The sequence below is a fragment of the Oxyura jamaicensis genome, chromosome Z (assembly GCF_011077185.1).
Source record: "Oxyura jamaicensis isolate SHBP4307 breed ruddy duck chromosome Z, BPBGC_Ojam_1.0, whole genome shotgun sequence".
Lineage (NCBI taxonomy): Eukaryota > Metazoa > Chordata > Aves > Anseriformes > Anatidae > Oxyura > Oxyura jamaicensis.
The window spans coordinates 62,716,875-62,724,362 of NC_048926.1; the positions used below are offsets into that span (position 1 = coordinate 62,716,875).

General features: G+C 35.8%; 1 long non-coding RNA gene across 1 annotated transcript; it reads left to right on the forward strand.

Moving 5' to 3' along the window:
* The first annotated feature begins 329 nt into the window (after positions 1-329).
* Positions 330-5,596, forward strand: LOC118156720. Its single transcript, XR_004746402.1, has 3 exons — positions 330-449; positions 2,098-2,180; positions 5,178-5,596. It is a non-coding gene; the product is annotated as an uncharacterized LOC118156720 (long non-coding RNA).
* Positions 5,597-7,488: the final 1,892 nt, after the last annotated feature.

The window sequence follows — 7,488 nt, forward strand, 5'->3', positions numbered from 1 at the left end:
GGTGTCTATTTTAATTCCACAGTTGCATTTCCTACTGAAGTTGTTTTGCCCGTGTCAATAGTTTCCATTCACGTTAGTAGATTCTGTATTCATTCCACCTTCCTCTTTTACTCTCCTTGCAGAAGTTTTATGTGTCTTTCCCCCAGCAAAAAGTGGCTGTTCAGCAGCCTTTGAGCCTGTCATCTTAGATTTAAAAGGAAAAATTTATTGGCTTGTTTTCTCCTTACTCTTTGGCATTGTCCATGTGCAGCTGACTTCTGCAGATGTTTTCTTAACAGAGCTGGGGACTTTTAAAGCCTTGCAAATGTCGGCACTGTTACAAGTTCCCCCTTTACTCAGAGCTACAGTACACAGGCTACATCTGTCCTTAGTGGATCTGGCTGCCTTCCTTACCTTCTTAAATATAACCTTCAAGTTATTGAGCCGATATATTTGCTTGCAGCAGTACAGTAAGTAAACATGTATATGTGTTATTGATGTTGGAATAGTCTTTCTAATTCAAAATATTAATAATAATAAGATTCTCAAAAAACATTCTCAAAAAAACATTCTCTTAAGAACATTCTCAGACTAAATGTTTTTCTAATTACCTTTGCATACTTTTATACTGCATTTTTTTTTCTGTATCATTTCTTGTTGCTTCCTCAACTTTCTCAGTTTTGTTCCTTAAAGTGGATGAATATTTCTTCATTCATAAGAACATCTTTCATAAATCCCCATTCTTGTTCTGACTCTGAGGACTCCTACCTTCTGTAAAGCATCCTTTCCACACACTTTTGCTGAAGTGCTTTAACTTTTGAGCTTTAGGGGGAAAGCATGCTACAGAAAGAGAAATGCTACTGTCAAATACCCTTTCTTCTGTTACACCCACTCATTTGTTAGTGGCTGATTGGGATTTAGGGAGCAAATATATGGAGGATGGTTTGTGTGTAGGCAACCTTACATGTATTTCTGACTTTTTCTAAAGCAAATAGTAGCAAGTGGAGCATGGTCCTTGATTAAAGTACTTTACTGCCTGAAGTATGCATCCTGAGTGTGCTTTTGAATCTACCGATACTGAATGAAGTAAAGTCCCCCAAAGCTAGAGCAATTGTTTTGTCCAAATAAAGAGACTGTTGCTAGTGATGACAAGTCATATCTCCAAACTTTAGAACAGAAGGTTTATTAAATTAGTGGCCAATTAAAAAACAAAGTGGGAGGTGGAGCCAGCCCATTTCTTCCCTTTCCTTTGGGAGACTAACATTTATCATAAATTCTACAGTAAGAAGTTAGAGAAGCAAATGATACTTCAAAGGACATTTCAAATGCTGGTTTGGAAGTATTCCAAGAAAGAGCCAAGAAGTCTGGTGGCTTCAAAATTTAACTCCAAATTTAAGGAAGACAATGATTCCTTCAGCTAAACTACCCTTATAATCTAAAAGGAGAGAGAGAATGGCATTTGATTTATTACTATAAATGTTATTATTATTATTATTATATTTTAATACAACAGGTAACAGTTGCATGTGCCTTATAAAAATTTCTTATAAACAAACTTATGGTGAAGTTTTTCTTGGTTAAATATTTTCATGTGTAAATATGTATGGTTTTCATAGAGGAGAATAAGGAAGGGATAACGTGAAATAAGCAAAAAAAGGAAGATAAAGACCTTCTTTACTTTCATTTTGGGGAACTGATCCTAACTGAGCTGATGCAGGGGTGCTGTATCTTAATGATATCAACTATTTTAAGGAGGTAGTGATGTTCCCAGAGAGTGAATAACTCTGCCAAGAATAGCTATGCTAGCTTTTCTTGAGCTGTTCCATATGAGGTCTACTTACGTTGGGTTTTGTCATTCATAGAAAGGTATTTAAAAATGCTTTCCTTTCTGCTATAAACATAGATTTTAAGAGGGTGCTTACAACTAGTCTAGGATTTGATATGACAGATATTTATATCTAATGCAGAGCAAAACACAAAATACACTTAACCTTTATTCAGTTGCATTGTAAATGTATTCTACTTTCTTTCAACTGGAGTGAATTATATTAATAACTTGTTATTGTTAAAATGTCAAGAGTATTTTCTTTCTCTTTGAATTATCATTTCTCTGCTCAGGGTATTGGGTTCTGCTTATCGCTCCTGACATGGAAAAGAAGAAATGTAATCTTAAGTGAAATGTTCAGACTTCTCGTGAATAGGTAGGCTATTTCTTTCAGATTAGCTCAAGTAATAGTTACAGAGCTGACATATGGAATGTGGAAGGAGACAGGAACCAGACAATGCACGGAAACTGAAACGCTCTCATTTAAAGATACGGTCTCCCTGGGACTAATAGAGTGATGTGCACAACATGTCAGGTACCTCTGTATCTGGCACTTCCTTTTATTTTCACCAAGCTGATTTCGATTTCAACCATGTGACTTTTATTTTATTGTGACATTACTGCAGTAATTTACAGCCTCCTTTCAGTGTTGAAATGTGCTTATTTTGGGAGGTAATCTGAGATGTTCCAGAAAAAAAAAAAAAAAAAAAAAAAGGAAGTTTGAATATCATACCATCTCTTCAGCTGATGAAACATATTCCCTGTAAAACACCTGGTTAATCAGATGACTCTTACACAGCTCTCCCCCCTCAGTACTTCAGAAAGAGATCATTTTTCCTCTTAAAGGATAGTTACCTTGTGGGAAGTAGGTTAATCCACTGTCCAACTGGAATGTAAAGGCTGAAGTAAAAATTGTATACATTTTGTAGTTTACATTTTTCCAACATGGCTTATGAAGCAAACAGAAATGTAAAGTTAAATATGTTTGTATCATATTTATTGTTTATAACCAGAAATGTAATAGATACTCCTCCTAACAACTTTACTACAGCAAGCTGAATCAAATTCCAGTTAATGTCTTCTTTGGAAAGTCTGATTGGCTCAAAGGGAGAAGAAATGTTTCACTTTATATTAGATCCCTTTCTTCCAGCTTCTGAAATAATAGTACGGTTTTATATTCCACCACCATGGATAATCTGGCTAAAGCCTGTCAGTGTTAACAAAGCCTTCCTTTCTTTTGTGAAGTGAAAAAAAACTTACTTGGTTCAAGCCAAGTTGTGTGTATTTTTAGATCCTTATTTTCAAATTAACTGCTGCTTTCCACTAGCAGCTATCAATGCATATAAAAAGCTATTGGTGAAACAGCAAGGTTCAGGGTAACATAATGGTCCTTGTTTTTGTACATTTTTCTTTAAAAATAAACATTGAGGTTCACTAGTATTAGTAACAGTATTATTTGCCAGCTGGAGTATTTTATTTTCAAATGAAAAAAAAAAAAAAAGGAAAACTAGATCCTACAAAAGTGTCAAGGACGTTTGTAGGGAAGGTGTCCTAGCTAAAGAAGATCTTTAAACACTGTAACACTATGGTGTAATTTAGTGACTTTAATTCTGAGGAAATATTGGCCTGCCCAATGCAAAAACTTAGCTATTGTCTATTTCAGAGAGCTAATAACATTAAGAATTTAAACTGTTAATATGAGATTATTGGTGGTGGTGGTGGGAAGTATTGCCCAAACATGATCCTGACCTACACAAATAAACAAAGCAAAACAACCAAAAAAGGACATCTTTTATTCAAAAATCATTATCATGTATTATTGCACTGCAGAGAAGCAGACCAGGGTAAAAACTGGCTGTGAATATTGTAGAGTTTGGGTGAAGTTCAGACTGGAATGTCATCTTCAGGACATTTGTCCTATTTCTTTAGCAGAAATACTAAAATATGAAGTTAATTTTTTTCCCAGGGATTTATTTATTTATTTATTTATTTATTTGCTGTGTTTCTGACATTTGTAAATTACACTGGAAAACAGTGGGATGGAAAATATATTGCAGAATTATTTGTTTTCAAGGAGAGTTTTATTTAAGTGTACTCAGGATTTCTCTCCCTTACCCAGCCCCAGGAAAGGAAAGAACTGGATACGTTTTGGAGAGCTACACTCTCAGGATGACTGGAAGGGAAATTAAAAAGTTTCTTGCCAGCTCTTAAACTATATAGCAGAGAACAATTACTCTTCACTGGATGATGCTATAAGAGAAGGCATGTGGAAACAACTGGTTCCATCATGTTGTTGTGTAGTACTAAAGCTGTCTTCAGTCCCTCCCCTTAGCCACGAACCAGTTTAATCTGTGAAATTATTATTGTTCTTAATATTTCCCAAAGAGTTTTCTAAATTAATGGGCCAAGAAGTTATTAATGGACTAAGAGGTTATTATTTATATAGTGTTTACAACCTCTTTACCATGGTACACTTAAGGATAAGGATAGTTAATGCTTTTTCACTTATTTATTTATTTATTTATTTATTTCTGTATTAAGTGATTCCACAAATAAAAACTCACACAAAAAAAAACCCTTGTACTCTATCCTTTTTCACCCAATAAAAACTGACATTTATTGGACTTACAGAAAAAAAAAAAAAGAGAGAAGTGATATATTCATAGGATTGTTCTGTAAATAAATATGCTTCCATCTATTACATATTTATAAGATTTATCATTTTTATCAGGTTTATTCTTTTTCAATGTCTTGGGAAGAAAAAAAACAACACACGAAAACAATTCACTTGAGAAATAGAACTGCTAGAGGAAAATTCTTCTTCACCCTCACAGAAAAAAAAAGTATTAGTAGCTAGACTGCTAAAATTATTAGTTATGAATGTTACTTTGTTTTAATTTTCTTCTTTAAAAAGATTTATGTATTTTTATAGATACCAGTTTTGGAATTAACTCCTGCCTAGGACATTTAACATACTAAAAGGTAAAAAATTAAAGTTCTAGATTTATGTGATGCAACTGCCTGAGTGGAAAGCATTGTGATTGAATATGAGGCCATGAGCCATACAATCTTGGACTCTGGACCACTTTTTGATGCTAAGAAGCCTATATAATTTTTTGTACTTATATAACGCTCAGCAAACATTATTAATTTAAGCTTCACACAGTCACTGTGAGGTACAGAGGTATAATTATCTCACTTTTTCAAGTGGGAGAACTGAGACTCATAGAGGTTATGCTCTGCAATAAAACAAGTTCAGGTGGGAACCAAGGTCACCTGGCACTTATTCCTGGCCCTGGTCTGCTGGAGTACTATGTGAAGCCTCAACCCTTTTTCCTGGCATACGGGGTTAATGTTACTTTCCTCTTTGCAGCTGCTTGTGCTGAAATTCATGCCAGGCAGTAGAAGAAGATATCCATCTGCGGAACCCATCTTCCATGGAAGCTATTATTGTCTCATTTTGAGTATTTAGGAAGTTTCACGCGGAAAAAAAAATAAAAAAATAAGGGCAATTCCAGCTCCTCAGAAGACAATGAAGAGATTCCTTATTTTAATGGATGTTAAAACTCTGGGAGAGGTTGCCATAGTATGAGATAAAGGATTGCAGAGCAGAACAGCAGACCCACACTGGCACAGGAAGTACCCACAATTCTTTAGGTTACTCACTGCAGCAGCACAAGGCAGGTACTTACCCTTTGTGTGCCTCAGATTTTTTTCTTGCTTTATTTTTAATTTAGTTTTAAGTCACACTATGCTGCTAAAACATGGGACTTGAGCCTAGGAAGTCCTGGGTTTTACAGTGGCATTTGGTGGTTTTAAGGTTGATCTGGGTGAATTTCTTGTGTAGAAGCTTCTTGAACATAGACTTCTAACCAAGGCTTTCAGTTATTTTCTTGTTGCTCCTGAGCAGTGGCAAGGTGCTGGATCAGAAGGCAAGGTGGAGTGAGAAAGCTGCTTGCATTGTAAGCATTGCCTGTCAACTCCTGTGAGGTGGCTGGTGCTGACAAGGTCCAGTGCCCCAGTGCTGCCTGAGCAGTGCTGTTGGGCTGTCAGGCTGGTGGGCTGCCAAGTTTTCCACCCCTGTACGTTGATCAAAAAACTGTGGAGCATGAAGAAACAAGAACTTTAATTTACCTTTCTGACAGCCCCCGCGTGCCAGCTGTAGAGCAGGAGTAATTCTATCTCTACTTTATTTAGAGCTGCACCAGCCTGCCAAAATGCCCAGAGTGCAGTGTATTAAAGTGCATCTTTTCCTCATAATGTATCTGAGCTGCCACAGATCAAGTTTTTACCTCTAGATCCTCAAACAGCCCTTTGCTTTCTGGGGTTGTATGGTGTGGTACCTAAACATGCTATGCCTTTGCAGGATTCAGTAAAGCCCTTTTATCTCTCTCTCTCTCTCTCTCTCTCTCTCTCTTCCTATAATCTATCTATCTAATCTATCCATTTATTTATTTTTCAATTAACAACTTTTAAAAATAGTGTTTTCACTTGATGTGCATCCCAGCACTTTTTAATATTTCATCTGTTTGTAATAAGTTTTGATATAGTGAATTACCTTTTACACAAGTTGTTTTCCTTTGTGTTTTTCAGAGCCTGCTGTTCTCTCAGTTTTCCAGTAAATGATTATTTTCTCTGTGTTACTTTACATGTTGTAATTGCTTTGTTATCTGGAAGAGAAAGGTAGGCTCAGCTTACTCCTTTCATCACTGCCAGAGCCTCAGTGAATGAACTGTAGTTCTTCTCATTACCATTGCTTTGTTCTGCCCTGTTACAATGATAATTGCCCTTGTCATCTTCTTGTAATGTTAGCTGTGAAACCTTGTGGTTAAAAACAGAAAGAAGGTAAAAGGTTGTGGTGGGGAGAGATAAATTAGGCAGTATATTTTGCAAAATGAGTTGATAAAGAAATGTTTGTGTTTCCTATCATTAAACAACTGAGTCTGAATTCATTATGTAAACACAGCAGCACACACTGAAGGAAGGCTAAGTTGCTTTGCTGCAAGAGGTACAGCAAGAGTATGACTGTGAGAGTTTGTAATGTTTGGTCCCAGTGTAATTTTGGTCAAGTTAAGACAAATGAAAATTTCCAGGTGTCTCATTTTCTTTAAACTTTTTGTTTGTTTGTTTGTTTGTTTGTTTTTCCTGTCTGGCAAGCTTAGTCTTGCTCCCTCCCAGCCCCCCTGTTGTTTTTACCCCTGCCAGATGATCTTTGATGAGACAGCTATACTTTTTTTTTTTTTTTAACCTATATTTTTATGTCTTTTTCACAAAGGAATGAAAAATTGTGTTTTCCTCAAAGTGACAAAATAAATAAACGTGATTAAAATTAAAGGCTATGTTGTGATGCTGGGGACCTAGAATGCTCTAGAAACCAGTTTGTGTGATCTAATTTTGGTCAAGCCAGCTAACAGTTAAAATGCAATCCCTTCTGTGGCAAATTAAAAGTAGAAATAACTGAATAAAAATGCAATTAGGCAAAAAAAAATTAAAAAAGAAAATCTTCAGTGTGGATATGTACACATTGTTTTCTCAATTCTGTAATAGTCAAGCTGTTGTTTTTTACAACCTCCTGAGGAAATACAGAGTTGTCCTCCTCTCATTCAGAATCACTTAATTGATTAATTAATTCCATGTTGGATGAGACCCTGAGCAACCTGATCTAGTGGGGGGTTCGAACTAGA